At 46.1% G+C, this 16,220-nt stretch overlaps 1 protein-coding gene across 8 annotated transcripts in view; it reads right to left on the minus strand.

Annotated features, from left to right (window-relative positions):
• The window catches only part of WDR26 (WD repeat domain 26), a 2,773,460-nt gene that overhangs the window by 961,124 nt on the left and 1,796,116 nt on the right, over positions 1 to 16,220 (minus strand). The gene's annotated exons all lie outside the window — the stretch shown is intronic.

A 16,220-nucleotide genomic window follows, 5' to 3' on the forward strand; every position in this document is an offset into this window, starting at 1 on the left:
GAAGCCGGAGCCGAAGACCTCAATGCCTTAGAGGGCTTCCCTGTTGAAACTGACAGGGAATCCTCTGGCTTCAATAAGCCTCTCAGAATTAACTTGTTTTTTCTTTCCTGCAGGACCCTGGGGCTGAAGCCATGGCACACAGCACAGGAGTCCTGCAGGTGCAAAGGCCCCAGACAATAGACACAAGAAGTGTGAGCGTCTGTCAGAGACATTTTCTGACAGCACGCATCACACTTCTTGAATCCGGAGACCTTTGCTTCTTTAGACATTTCCTAACTGACAGGTGTACACAAACACACACCCAAACACACAAGTTATACCCTGTCAGGAAAATAATAAATTTAGTAGTGATACTAGAATTTAAAGTACAATAAAATTAAAGTAAACTACACAAACACTCCACTAGGGAAGGGAAGGCCTAAGGCCCAAAGGAAGAACCAAAGGTTCTTTGGTAAAGAAACGGGAAAATTTAGGGTCGGGGATAAAGTTTTGTGATCTACACTAACTAAGAAGAAATTTAACTTAAAAAGGGGTTAAAAGAGTAACTTTTAGAAGAAAAAGTTAACACTCACCAGGAACCGGTAGAAGCAACCAACCTCGAAGCTGTTGCGGCAAACGAGATCTGAGGTAACTCTCGCCTAGCATTGTGGGATATAAGGGGAGCCTCGAGCCGGTGGAACCAACTCTCGAGCTTTTAGAGTGGCCGAGTCGGAGCCGAGGTCGGCTCCGAACCCATCCAGCAAGAATGAAGGCGAGATAGACAACTTAACATTCTGGATTAAGGGAAGTCTCCGAGAAAACATCTTGAACAACATCCAAAACAGGAGGTATAGCCAAGGGTCTATGCTGTGGTAAAAACAAGAATTCCCTAAGCCTCTTCCGTGAATCAGAGAAATCCTGTCCTTCCCACTTAAAATGCTCCCTCATGGAATGCAAAGTTTCTGAAAAAGAAAAATCCTCTGGAGGAGAAGCAGAAGGAGTGGAATCCTCTGCATCAGAATCCGAATAAGGAGGAAAATCTTGAATATCTTCAGCAGAAGAGTCTGAGTCCTCTGAGGCCTGATCCAAACTTTCCAACTCTGGCTCCACCCTGGGCCTCTTATCAGGAGGGGGCATAGAACCTCTAATTAAAGTAATCAAATATTCTGCCATTTTAAGCATGTGCTTTTTAGGCACAGACCCTGAAGTACCTGGAGGAACACCAGAGGAAGGCAAAACAGACCTGCCCTTAGAAGAAGCCTTAGAAATAGTAGCAGAAGGCCTAACCACCTTAGGCAAAGAAGGGAGAACAGTAACCTGAGAGGCCCCTTCAGCTTGACCTGACTCCTGTGAGGCCACATAATGCAAAATCAAAGTTTCCCCCTGAGACTCAACAGAAACTTCAGCCGGATCCACCTGCTCCACTGTAGTTTCTGCAGGACCGGCGTCCAACGGACGAATCAACCTGTCTAGGTTTCAAGGATTTGTCTTTGCGCTTCTTAGGAAGCGGCCGGAGGATCCGACGGCATATTATAATTACACCGCTTACCAAAGACTAACCTAGCACAATCTAACCTTCTTTTTATAGTGCGCTTATTAAACCTAGCACAAAACCGACACCCGACTACGTCGTGGTCCGGGTCCCAAACAAGGAATGCAAAGAGAGTGATAATCCCTATGCGGTATCTGTTTCCCACAAGAAATACAATTATTCACTTTTTCTGACATCCGGAATTAACTGAGGCAAGAAAAACAAAATATTCTAACGGGTACTTAGCCCAACTTGGTTTCGGTCTGAAACTCAGAATACGAAAATTTCAGAACGCCGAACGGCACTTGCAACGCTGCTTCTGCATCGGACCATGCGGCAAAAAAGACTGAGGATATGACGTCGGTCATGCGCTTTTATACCCTGACGCTCTGATGTCAGATTTGAGCGCCCATGACCGACGTCAGCCTAATACTTTGGTATTCCGGCCGACCGAGGACAGCGGACTACCCATATGTAAGGACTGCAGCAATGTGAGATGAAGAACATCTCAGTAGTTTTAGACAGAACTGAAGACACGAAAGAAGTCGTTGGATTGTGTCAAACATCAGTAGTGCGAAAAACTTCAAGTCGGTGCCTGCTCAGCGACTCTGGACCCATCCAAGGAAGAGACATCTGCTGGTTCCATTGAAGAAGAGTCTCGCAGCATACCGGATTCCGATCGGGTCTCAGTAGAGGCCTGCAAATCCATAGAAGTGGGCATCAGGGGCTGCGAAAGCTACTCACTGAGTACTGGCGGACTGGCGACTAGCTTAACCAAAGAGCTGTTGACAGTTTTTGACCTGCGCGTTCTGTCTCTGTCTTTATCCTTATGTTTTATTCAGTAGATCAGTAGTAGGATGGCTTACTGAAGCAATTTCGGAATACGGAGATCAAGAATTAAAGTATTTAGTGACAATAAGGTCCTGACGACGAATAGTTTGGGCGTTGAACAAGGCACAAAACTGACAGCGAAGAACTTCGTGGGCCTTAACAGGTGACGCAGTAAGAATGAAAATCTCAGTGTGGTATTTGCTATCCACAGGCAAGACAATTAACTTTTTTCTGATATCGGTTAGAGCAAGAAAAAAGGATCCCCAATGGGGTACTTGGGTTTAGAAGACTTCAGGATAATTCAATTCGATAACGATAACTCAGGTAGCGGCCGACCGGCACTCGTGCAAACTGCTTCTGCTTTGGGCTCCTCTGCAAGAAAGGCGGATATAATGGTGTTGGCTGCCTGTTTTTATACCCCTGATGACCTGACGTCAGACCTGGAGCGACATCAACCAACTCAGAAATACTAAGTGTCTGGTATGCGGACCGACTGAGGGCTACCTGCAGGCAGACAACCCAAGTGTGATGACTGCAACAGTGAAACACGAAAAACATCTGTACTATGTTCTTTGTGTTTCAATGTTGCAGTCATCACATTTGGGTTGATTCCCAAAGCTGAAGAAAAGGGTGAAGGCAGACAAGACGACTGGGGGTTAGCTAGGTTGCCCTGCAAGACTACGGTGTCAAAGCCTGCCCTGGATTTGGAGAAGATAGGCAGGTAGTAATGCTTGGTGAAGGTATGAACAGAAGTTCATGTTGCAGCCTCCAGAATGTCCCTGGTGGGGACCCATCTGAGAAAAGCTGTAGAGGTGGAGGTTGCCCAGGTGGAATGTGTCCTGACCCCCTTTGGTGGCAGTTTCCCATGCTTTTTGTAGCAGAAATGGATGCAGTGTGCTATCCATTTGGAGATTGTTTGGATATGGCTTTGCCCTCTGCCCCTGCTGCAAAGCTGACTCACAATAGGTCAGTTTTTCTAAAAGATTTAGTCCTATCCAGATAGAATCTGAGCTGTCTGCGCACATCTAGAGAGTGCAGAATCCTTTTCCCCCTTGTTTTGTGGGTTAGGGAAAAAGGTGGGCAAATGAATGGATTGGTTGAGAGCCACACTGGACACCACTTTAGGCATGAAGGTTGGGTTAGTCCTGAGGGGGACCCTGTCAGCGTGGAAAATGATGAAAGGCTCTACAGCCATGACTGCCTGTAGCTCTGAAACTCTTCTTGCTGAAGTGATGGCCTGAGGCAAGGCTGTTTTCCAAGAGAGGAATTTTAACTCTGCTGAAGCTGCAGGTTCAAAGGGGCGTAGGGTTAGCTTTTGCAACACAAAGTTAAGGTCCCAGGCTGGGGTAGGAGCTCTTCTGGGTGGCCTTAAGTTGTTAGCCCCTCTTAGGAACTGTTTGATGAGACGGTGTGAGAAGAAAGGTGGATCTGTGCTGTAATAAGCAGAGATAGCAGAGGCATGAATTTTAAGAGAAGAGGACAGACCCCTGTGTAGTAGGTCTGATAGTTAATCCAGGATGAGAGGTAGGGAGGGCTGTGCTGTTTCGGCTCCGTTAGCCTGAATCCAGGTGCAAAACCTGTTCCAAATGTCAGCATAGGATTTTCTAGTGCTGGGCCGTCTGGCCTCACATATAACATCTAGACTTGTTTGCTTAGGCTGGCAGCTTGAGAACAGGTCAGGGAATAAGCCAGGCTGCCAGGTTGAGGGTCTGCAATTGGGGATGCATGAATTCTCCATTCTTCTAGGTCAGGAGTGTTGGGATCTGAGGAAGGTGCCATGGTGGCAGGGGTGAAGGCTGCAAAGCAGTCACAGCAGTGGGTACCAGTGCTGGCGTGGCCAGTCTGGGGCAATCAGGATTGCCCTCGGCTTTTCCTCCCTTATTTTGAGCAGTACCCTTGAAATGAGTGGTAGAGGGGGAAAAGCACAGACCGAGAGGTTTACCCACTGGAAGGACAGAGCATCCACTTTCCAGGCCTTGCTGTAAGGTTCCCTGGTGCAGAATTTGCTGAGCTGATTGGAGTGGAAGGCAAAGAGATCCACCTTCGGGGTGCCCCATTTCTGGGTTACAAGGCTGAAGGTTCTGCGGTCTAGCTGCCACTTGTGTGGTTCTTGCAGGTTTCTGCTTAAGATGTCTGCAGAGAGTTTAGGGAACCTGGCAAGAATCGTGCTAGCATGTGTAGTTGCATGGCTGTGGCCATGTGCCAAAGGGTCATGGGGAGCCTGCAGAGAGGATAAGAGTGAGTCACTCCCTGCTTGTTGATATACCACATCAGTGTGGTGTTGTCTGTTTTGATCAGTAGAGGCCCCCAGGAGAGTGGGGGTCTGAAAGCTGTTTGGTTGATGTGCAATTATATTTGATTTGGGCTCCAATGGCCCTGAATGCACCTGCCATCCATGTGTGCACCCCCAGGCATAGTCTGATGCATCTGTGATGAGGGTCTGGGCGGCATGGGGTTGTGACAAGGGAAGTCCCTTGTTGTGGCTGCATGCTGCTTTCCACCAAAGAAAATCTTTCCTTAGACAAGGTATCATTGGTATGATGGTCTCCAGGTCTTGAGAGTGTTAACACCAAAGTCTTTTTAGGTACAATTGTAGTTTCCTCATATGCAGTCTGGCATATGGAATGAGTAGAATGCAGGAGGCCATAAACCTTAGAGAGCTTGCAGGATTTTTCTTGTGGATAGCTGGGTTCTGGTGGCTAGTTGAGAGAAGTAGCCTGTCAGGTAGGCTTGTTTTTCTGGAGTAATGAATACCATCTGGGATGCTGTGTCCAGGCTAGCTCCCAGGAATACAATTTGTGTGTGTGGGAACTACTTTTTATTTCTTTTTAATGATAGTATATCCCAGGGAGGTCAGTAGATCCTTTACAAACGACAGGTGCTGTAACAGCTTTTCCTGACTGTCTGCCTGAATCAGGCAATCATCTAAGTAGGGGTAAATTTGAATATTTCTTTGTCTGCAAAAAGCAATGGTTGGAGCTAGGCATTTTGTGAAAACTCTTGGAGCAGTGGATAAGCCAGAGGGAAGCACAGAGAACTGAAAGTGCATAGATCCTGCCCTGAAAAGTACAGTTGTGTACACTTACCATAAATGTAGATGTTAGAGTGCATTCACTGTTGCAGTCATTACATTTGGGTTATCTGCTTGCAGGTAGCCCTCAGCCCGATCATCAAAGTCTTGGGTCCTGTGTCGGTTGCAGTCTCAACTTCCATGACGTCAGGTAGTCAGGGGTATAAAGCATGCAGCCGACGCCATTTCATCAGATTGCCCCAGATGTCAGGTGCCCCCACAATGGGAAGCAATTATATATAAGGTTACACCTCCAACAAAAAGCAAATACACCAGAAAGCTTTAAGTATAGAAACAAAAGGAGAGGTATAGACAATAGCACTCAGGGGGCTGGAGGGAGAGTAACCAGGACTGCAACAGTGAATACACTCTAACATCTACATTTATGGTAAGTGTACACAACTGTACAATGTTCTTCGTGTTTCACTGTTGCAGTCATTACATTTGGGTAGATTCCCAAAGCTAAGGAAGGAAGGAGGAAATTAGAAAGCATTGGGATCAGCTATTAGGCTCCTCAGGACTGCAGTGGCAAAAAACAGCTCTGGATTTAGAAAAAATTGGCAAGTGGTAGTGCTTGGAGAAGGTATGTACAGACCACCAGGTAGCAGCTTCTAGGATGTCCTTGGTAGGGACACCTCTGAGAAAGGCTGTAGAGGTAGATGCAGCCCTGGTGGAATGTGGTCTTATCCCCTGTGAGGTAAGTTTTCCATGGTGCTTATAGCAGAAATTAATGCAATGGCCTATCCACTTAGAAATGGTTTGCTTTGAAATGGCCTTCTCCTCTGCCCCTGCAGCAAATGCAACCAGCAGCTATTCAGATTTCCTGAGAGGCTTAGTCCTGTCCAAGTAAAATCTAAGTAGTCTGTGCACGTCCAAGGAGTGCAGTATTCATTCTCCGTTGTTCTGAGGATTAGAAAAGCAGGTTGGCAAATGAATGGACTGATTAAGGGCCACACTGGATACCACCTTGGGCATAAAGGAAGGGTTGGTCCTGAGAGACGCCCTGTCCACATGAAAGATTATGAAAGGCTCCACTACCATGAGGGCCTGTAATTCAGACACCCTTCTTGCTGAAGTGATGGCTAGGAGGGCTGTTTTCCAAGAAAGGAATTTCAACTCTGCATTTGCAGCTGGCTCAAAGGGAGGTAGAACGTGCTTTTCCAATATAAAGTTAAGGCCCCAGGCTGGAGTAGGGGCTCTCCTGGGTGGTCTTACTTGGCCCCTCTGAGGAATTGCTTCAGCAATGTATGAGAGAAGAGGGGTGGCTCAGTATTATAATGAGCTGAAAAGGCAGAGCCATGAATTTTAATGGAAGAAAAGGAAAGGCCCTTGTGAAGCATCTCAGTTAAATATTGAAGAATGTGCAGTAAATTGGGGACTGTTGTGCCCTTCCCCTGAGTCTAACTCCAGGAACAGAATCTTTTCCATTTTCCAGCATAGGATTTTCTAGTACTAGGCCTCCTTGCCTCCAGAATGACATTCATCACTTGCTTACAAAGGGATGGTAACAGAGGGTTCAGGTAATTAGCTAGGCTGCAAGGTTCAGGGTTTGTAGCTGGAGATGCAGAATCTGGCCCTCCTGCTGGGACAGCAGAGAAGGGGTCTGAGGCAGGTGCCATGGTTCCAGCAGCGACACACTGCGCAAGAGGGGGTACCAGTGTTGGTGTGGCCAGTCTGGTGCAATGAGTATTGTCCTTGGTTTGTCCTGTTTGATCTTTATTAGAACTTTGGAGAGGAGAGGCAGAGGGGGAAAGGCATAAACTGAAAGGTTTTTCCAGGTGAAGGACAAGGCATCCACTTTCCAAGCTTGTCTGTGAGGCGCCCTTGTGCAGAATTTGTCCAATTGGTAGTTCTGATAGGAGGCAAACAGGTTATCTCTGTGCTCCCCAATTTGTTTCTCAAAATGTTAAATATCTTATGTATAGTCTGATGCGTCAGTTAGGGTTTGGGTGGCAGGGGGTAGAGTGAAAGGCAGTCCCTTGTTGTGGGGGTAGGCCTCTGCCCACCAAAGGAACTCTGTCTTTAGACCAGGGATGATAGGAATCATTGATTCTAGGTATTGAGAATGTTGACACCATAGGTTTTTTTAGACATCATTGTAGTTTCCTCATATGCAGTCTTGCATATGGAATTAGTAGAATGCAAGAGGCAATGAACCCCAGGGCTTGCAGTATTTTCCTTGCAGATAGCTGGGTCTTTGTGGCCAGTAGTTTGAAGTAGGCTGTCAAATAAACTTGTTTCTCTGGCGTGAGGTAGGCATCTGGGAAGTTGTATTCAAGCTTGCTCCCAGGAATCCAATTTGTTGGCAGAGTACTAGATGTGATTTCTTTTCGTTTATGGTGTACCCCTGAAAAGTTAGTAAATTTCTTTACAAATGCCAGATGATTTCATAGTATGTCCTGGCTTTCTGCCTGAATTAGACAATCGTCCAGGTATGGGTATATTTGAATATTTCTTTGCCTGCAGTATGCAATGACTGGAACTAAGCACTTTGTGAATACCCTGGATGCAGTACATAAGCCAAAGGGCAGTGCAGAGAAAGTACAGTTTTGTACACTTACCATAAATGTAGATGTTAGAGTGTATTCACTGTTGCAGTCATCACATTTGGGTTATCTGCTTGAAGTAGCCCTCAGTCAGCCTGATTATCAAAATCTTGGGACCTGCGTTGGTTGCTGTCTCATCTTCCGTGACGTCAGGTAGTCAGGGGCATAAAGCATGAAGCTGACGCCATTACATCAGTTTTTCTTGCCCCAGATGTCAGGTGCCCCCCTTAATGGGAAGCAATTAAATATAAATATACAAGGTTATACCTCCAACAAAAAAGCAAATACACCAAAAAGCTTTTAAGTATAGTAGAGGAGAATGGAGGTATAGCCAAAAGAAATCGGGGGGCTGGAGGGAGGGTAACCAGGACTGCAACAGTGAATACGCTTGAACATCTACATTTATGGTAAGGGTACATAACTGTACTATGTTCTTCGTGTTTCACTGCTGCAGTCATCACATTTGGGTAGATTCCCAAAGCTAAGGATGGGAGGAGGAATTTAGATAGCATGAGGACCAGCTATAAGGCCCTGCAAGACTGCAGTGGCAAAGCCAGCTCTGGATTTAGAGAAAATTGGCAAATGGCAATGCTTGGTGAAAGTATGTACAGAACTCCAGGTAGCAGCTTCCAGGATGTCTCTGGTAGGGACACCTCTGAGAAAGGCTGTAGAGAGGTAGATGCAGCTCTGGTTGAATGGGGTCTAATCCCCTGTGGGATAGATTTTTCCTGGTGCTTGAATGCAATTGCCTATCCATTTAGAAATGGTTTGCTTTGAAATAGACTTCCCCTCTGCATCTGTAGCAAATGCCACCAGCAGTTGTTCAGATTTCCTTTGAGGTTTAGTCCTGTCCAAGTAAAATCTAAGTTGTCTGTGCACATCTAAGGAGTGCAGTATCCATTCCCCTTTGTTCTGTGAATTAGAAAAGAAGGTTGGCAAATGAATGGACTGATTAAGAGCCACACTGGAAACAACCTTGGGCATGAAAAAGGGATTGATCCCGAGGGACACCCTGTCCGCATGAAAGATGATGAAAGGCTCTACTGCCATAAGGGCCTGTAATTCATATACTCTTCTTGCTGAAGTGAATGCTAAAAGGAAAGTTGTTTTCCAAGAAAGGAATTTTAACTCTGCAGTTGCAGCTGGCTCAAAAGGAGGAAGAGTGAGCTTTTTCCAATACAAAATTAAGGTCCCAGGCTGGAGTTGGGGCTCTCTTGGGTGGTCTTAAGTTTTTGGCCCCTCTGAGAAACTGCTTGAGCAGTGGGTGAGAAAAGAGGGGTGGTTCTGTGTTGTAATGAGTGGAAATGGCTGAGGAGTGAATTTTGACAGAGGGAAAGGAGAGACCCTTGTGAAGCATCTCAGTTAAGTATTGAAGAATCTGAGGTAAATTGGGTGCTGCTGTTGTCATCCCTTGAGTTTGGTTCCAGGCACAGAATCTTTTCCATTTTTCAACATAAGATTTTCCAGTACTAGGCCTCCTTGCCTCCAAAACGACATCCAACAGTTGTTTACTGAGGGATGGTAACGGAGAGATTAGGTAATTAGCCAGGCTGCCAGGTTCACGGTTTGAAGCTGGGGGTACAGAATCTGGCTCTCCTGCTGAGACAGCAGGGTAGGGGCCTGAGGTAAGTGCCATGGGGCCAGCTGTGACAATGCGCAACAGGGGGTACACCAGTGTTGGCGTGGCCAGTCTGGTGCAATCAGTATCATCCTTGGTTTGTCCTGTTTGATCTTTAGTAGTACTTTGGAGAGGAGAGGCAGAGGAGGAAAGGCATAAACTGATGGATTTTTCCAGCTAAAGGACAGAGCATCCACTTTCCAAGCTTGTTTGTGGGGAGTCCTTGTGCAGAAATTGTCCAATTGGTAGTTGTGGGGGGAGGCAAACAGGTCTATATCTGGGATCCCCCATTTGTTGATCAACATGTTGAAAATCTTTGGTTCCAGTTTCCACTCGTATGGCTCCATGAGATTGCTGCTTAGTTCGTCTGCCAGTGTATTTAGTTTTCCTGGCAGGAATTGAGCCTGTAAATGCACTTGGTAGCCCAAGGCTGTGTTCCACAGAGCCATGGCTAGTCTGCAGAGGAGGTAAGAATGGGTACCCCCCTGCTTATGTACCACATAACAGTGGTGTTGTCCGTCTTTACCATTAATTGTCCTGGAAGAATGTGGTCCTTGAAGGCTGTCAGAGCATTCTGTACAGCTAACATTTCTTTTTGACTGATATGCAGGTGCATTTGACTTGGGTTCCATTTGCCCTGAATGCACTTCCCTGCAGGTGAGCCCTCCATACATAGTCTGATGCATCTGTTGTTAGGGTTTGGGTGGCAGGGGGTAAAGTGAATGGCAGTCCCTTGTTGTGGTGGCAGGCCTCTGCCCACCAAAGGAACTCTGTCTTTATACAAGGGATGATAGGAATCATGGATTCTAGGTCCTGAGAATGTTGACACCATAGGCTTTTTAGATACCATTGTAGTTTCCTCATATGCAGTCTTGCATATGGAATGAGTATAATGCAAGAGGCCATGAACCACAGGGCTTGCAGTATTTTCCTTGCAGACAGATGGGTCTTTGTGGCCAGTAGGCTGTCAAATAAACTTGTTTCTCTGGCGTATGGTAGAACATCTGGGAAGTTGTATTCTAGCTTGCTCCCAGGAATACAATCTGTTGGCAGGGTACTAGGTGAGATTTATTTTCGTTTATGGTGTGTACCCCAGTGAGTTTAGTAGTTTCTTTACGAATGCCAGATGTTTTAATAGCAATTCCTGGTTTTCTGCCTGTAACAGATAATCGTCCAAGTATGGGTATATTTGAATATTTCTCTGCTTGCAAAATGCAATGGCTGGAGCTAGACACTTTGTGAATACCCTGGGCGCAGTAGATAAGCCAAAGGAAAGTGCAGAGAACTGAAAGTGCATGGACCCTGCCCTGAAGCGTAGGTATTTCCTGCAAGAGTCCCTTATTGGAATGCGCAGGTAAGCTTCCTTTAAATCTAAAGTTGCCAACCAGGCATCTTTGCCTATCATAGGAAGTAGCTGTTGAAGTGTTAGCATCTTGAATTTTAAGATAACCAAAAACGTGTTTAGAATACAGAGGTCCAGGATAGGATGCCAGGAGCTGTCTTTTCTGGGTACCAGGAAAAGTCTTGAATAAAAACCTTGTCCCCTTCTTTCTGCTGGGACAGGTTGAATAGCCCTGACACTTAGAAGAGAGATAACCTGCTGTTGAGCCTCTGCCCACTGATTTGGGGGTAGGTCTGGCCAACCGTTTGGGGTTGTTAGGGTGTGGAAGTGGAATCTGTATCCGTGGGAAACTATATTCAAAACCCATTTGTCCTGTGTAATGAGTTCCCAGTTTTATGCATGCAGGGCGAACTTTCCTCCTAAGGGAGCAGGTAGTTGAACAGGGCTTGAAAGGTTTAAGGTTAATTAATTGTGCCATTTTTTAGGAGGTGGGTATCTTACTACTCCCTGCTTTGGAAGTGGGAGCCCCCCACTGCTTAGGCCTGTGCGTAGCTTGAGACTGTAACCTAGGTGGTCTGCTGTTCCTGGGTTTGGACTGAGAAGGCCTGGAAGAGGCTGGAAAGGACCAATTCTTTGAAGGCCAATGCCTACTAAATCTGGGAAGCTGTACTTGCAGGAAATCTTTAACAGTTTGCATAGCTTTAGTTTTTTCCTCCATCTCTTTGAGGACTTCTTCTGCTTTGTTGCCAAACAGGCAGTCTTGGTTTAAGGGAACATCCAGTAATTTAGCTTTAACATGATCTGGCAAGTTTTGCTCCTTAAGCCAAGCATGCCTTCTAAGTACAGACCCAGTGACAGCAGCCCTGCAAGATGCTTCTAAGGAGTCAAAACCACACTGCAAAGTATGTTTACCAACTTGTTCTCCAGAATACATTAAATCCTGTAATTTTGTTCAGCACAGTCAGTAATCATCATCATTTTCAGTTTAAGCAGTCCCATAATATGCTGCTGGTACTTTAACATATGAAACTGGCAATTTAAAACCTTAATGGCCAAAGTAGCAGAAGTATATACTTTCTTATCCCATCTGTCCAAGGCTCTAGAATCTCTATCAGAAGGGGTAGGGTTTTTGGCAGCAGTAGCCTTAATGCCCTTTGGTCCTTGGGAAATGGTCTCTGGATCTGCAGTAGGATTCTTGAAGAGGAACTTGAGAGAGTCAGGTACTCAACACCTGTCAGGTTTTCTAGGAGCTGGAGGTAAAGTGTCTGGGGAAATGCTAGATTCCAAAAAAACATCATCTACAATGTCCAGAACAGGAGGGATAGCTAAAGGCCTATGTTGAGGGAGGAGTTAGAATTCCCTAAGTCTCTTTTTGGAGTCAGAGTAATCCTGGCTTTCCCAGCAGAAATGCTTCCTAAGAGTGGGCAAGGTTTCACAAAAAGAGAAATCTTCCAGAGGGGAAGCACAGGGAATGGAATCCTCTGCATCAGAATCCTCATAGGTAGACAGGGACAAATCCTGGTAATCAGAAGAAACAGAAGTTTTAGGCCTGGATGAAGAAGATGGCATCGGTTTAAAATGCAAATCTGTTGGCCTGTATACACCCTCAGAAGCCGGTGCCTTCACAGTGGCTCCAGACCCATCCATGGTAGAGACATACGCAAGTTCCATAGTTGAAGAAGCACCTTGCGGCATACTGGACTCCGAAAGGGTCTCAGTAGAGGCCTGCGAATCTGAAGTAGTGGGTATCAGGGGCTGCGAAAGCACCTCACTGAGTACCGGCGGACTGGTGACTAGCTTAACAGAAGCACTGTCGGCAGTTTTGGACCAATGCGGTCTGTCTCTATCTTTATCCTTACGTTTTTTCGTAATATCGGTAGTCGGATGGCTTACCGAAGCCATTTCTGGATAGTTGGAGTACCAAAATAATTTGTTGCAAATATAGACAGACAAGGAATAGTTTGAGGGTTGAACAAGGCAGAAAACTGACAGCGAGGGACATCGTGGTCTGGGCCTAAGCAAGGAATGCAGTACAAATGAAAATCTTTGAGAGTTATTTGCTTTCCACAGGTAATACAATTGTTAACTTTTACGGACATCGGTTAAGAGCAAGAAAAAGGATCCCCAACGGGGTACATAGCATTTTTGAAGACTTCGGTTCAGAAACTCGAAAATGAAAATTTCAGGAGTCAGCTGACCAGCACTTGCTAACAGCTTCTGGCACCGCACGGCAAGAAAGACTGATGTAATGGCATCGGCTGCAAGTTTTATACCCCTGATGACCTGACATCATGGAAGAAGAGACAGCATCTGACGCAGGAATCAAAGACTCTGGTATTCAGGTCAGCTGAGGGCTACCTCCAGGCAGATAACCCAAATGTGATCACTGCAACAGTAAAACATGAAGAACATCCCTTTGAATTATGCAATAGCTGCAACTAATGTCATACACTTCGTGAACACCAAAGCGAGACCTAAGGCAGGACTCTGAAAGTACAGTTGTGTACACTTACCATAAATCTAGATGTTCGAGTGTATTCACTGTTGCAGTCATCACACTTGGGTTATCTGCCTGCAGGTAAGCCTTCAGTTGGCCCAAATACCACAGATTTAGTATTTCTGTGTCTGATGGTGTCGCTCAGGACTGAAGTCAGGGGTATAAAGACAGGCAGCTGACGTCATTACATCAGTTTTTCTTGCCCCAAATGTCAGGAGCCCCCCAAATAGGGAGCTAAGTTATGGTGGGGAAAACACCACCAGTAAAAAGTAAATACCAATACCCCTGAAAGGGGTGAGTAATAGCCATAGAGAGGAGAGGGAGAGAAAAAAATGGGGGTGGAGGGAGAGAAACTAGGACTGCAACAGTGAATACAGTCGAACATCTACATTTATGGTAAGTGTACACAACTGTACTATGTTCTTCGTGTTACACTGTTGCAGTCATCATACTTGACTGGATTCCCAAAGCTGAATAAGGGTGGAGGCAGTTAAGAAGAGATAGGACTGGCTAGTATGCCTTGCAGGACTGCTGTTGAAAAATCTGCCCTGGATTTGGAAAAGACAGGCAGGTGGTAATGTTTGGTGAAGGTGTGCACAGAACTCCAGGTAGCAGCTTCCAGGATGTCCCTGGTAGGGACTCCACTGAGGAATGCTGTAGAGGTAGATGTTGCCCTTTTGGAATGTGTTCAGAACCCCTGAAGGGGTGATTTCCCACGGTGCTGGTAGCAGAATTTGATGCAGTGTGTTATCCATTTGGAAATTGTTTGTTTTGAAATGGCCTTCCCCTCTGCCCCTGTTGCAAAGCTGACTAGTAAATTAGAAGTTATGTACTCACCATAACGTTCCATCTGAGTAGGTGACTTCATTCGGATGCAACCTGTGGGTATCGGATCCGATCTCGGATCCGAGCCGGCAATTCAAAAGCTTAGGCTCCGAGCTCCTAGCTCCTCCCTCTTACCCATAACCCCTTGCCAAGCCCTGACTGACCTCAGATTGAGTTTGCCTCAAAATACTGACCACAGTATACTAAAACAGCATAAATACTCGCTCTATAAAGGTCAGGGGGATGGAGGGGGGGATGGTTGCATCCGAATGAAGTCACTTACTCAGATGGAACGTTATGGTGAGTACATAACTTCTAAATCTGAAGTAGGCAGACTTCATTCGTCTGCAACCTGTGGGACAGAGTCCCTAGCTACCTGAATCTTGGGCGGCCGTCATGGAAGGATGTTCCGGAGCACCGCTGAGCCAAAGGATGCTCTTCCTCTAGAAACAACATCCACCTTGTAATGAGAAATAAAAGTATGAGGCGAGGCCCAAGTAGCTGCCACGCAGATATCATCCAACGAAACACGGGACTTAAAGGCGGCTGACGTAGAAACTGCCCTAGTAGAATGAGCCGTAACCCTCTGAGGAGCAGGTCTGCCTGAAGTGTCATATGCCTGCAGAATGCAATTAGCAATCCATTTAGATAGAGTGACTTTAGATACTGCTTTACCCAGAGCAAATTTAGCAAAGGAGACGAACAGCTGATCTGATTTCCTGTGGCCAGCTGTCCTGTTAATATAAAACGTAATTGTCTATGAACATCCAATGAATGCAATTTGTATTCTCCTTTGTTTGAATACTTAGGAAAAATACAGGCAAATTGATTGACTGGTTAATATTGGATTCAGAAGAGACCTTCGGAAGAAAAGATGGATTGGTCCTGAGGCACACCCTATCAGGGAAGAAAGAAAGATAAGGCGGTTTGACACATAGAGCCTGAAGCTCAGACACCCTTCTGGCTGAAGTGATAGCTACCAGAAAGGCAGTCTTCCAGGAAAGGTATTTTAAATCAGCAGAAGCTGCAGGCTCGAAGGAGGAGCAGTAAGGGCCTGCAGGACTAAAGACAAGTCCCAAGGCGGTACAACCTCCTTGACTGGAGGCCTTAACAAAAAAACTCCTTTGAGAAAAGTTTTGCATAATTTCGCTGTCATAAGGGGAGCTGTGTCATGACCAATGTGATAATGCGAGATAGCCGCCAATTGTACCTTAATCGTGGAAGAACTAGCCCCTTGATGAAAGAGGTCTGTTAGAAAATCTAGCACCGCAGAGATAGGTGCTGAAAAAGGATCCACAGTTCTCTGTCCTGCCCATATAGAGAACCTCTTCCATTTACTCCGATAAACCTGTCTGGTGGAAGGTTTATGAGCAGCCACCAAAATGGCTTTGACCGGTGAAGAGATACCGGAGTCCTAATTAAGGTTGGAATTGGAGCAGCCAAGCTGTCAACTTCAGGGTCCAGATTGGGAACTGGCATTCCCAGAGGGTGAGAGATGAGATCCGAATTGGATCCAGAATCCATGGTGGATTGATTTTGTGAGACCATACAAGGGGAACCAAGGTTGTCGAGGCCAGAATGGGGCAATGAGAATCATTCTGCTCCCCAAACTGTTGGCTTTCTGCAGAAGCCTCTGCATCAGAGGAAGTGGAGGGTAGGCATAAAGGAGACCGGGAGGCCAAGCATGCACCAGAGCATCCTCGGGAACTCCCGGTGGGGAAGCAGAGCGAAGAAATTGTCGCATTTGGCGTTTGAGGGAGAAGCAAAAGATCGCAACAGGGTTGCCCCCAACGGCAAAAATCTTCTTCGCTACTTGAAGATTGAGGACCACTCGTGTGGAGAAAGGATGGTGCGACTGAGCTTGTCCGCAAGGATGTTGGACTTTCCGGAATGTGCGTTGCTATCAGAAAGCGTTTGGTGGAAATTGCCCATTCCCAGACTCTCATGGCCTCTCGACAAAGGGGTAAGACCTGGTTCCTCC

Source organism: Protopterus annectens, chromosome 1.part2, assembly GCF_019279795.1.
Source record: "Protopterus annectens isolate FY-2018-M chromosome 1.part2, PAN1.0, whole genome shotgun sequence".
Classification (NCBI taxonomy): domain Eukaryota; kingdom Metazoa; phylum Chordata; order Ceratodontiformes; family Protopteridae; genus Protopterus; species Protopterus annectens.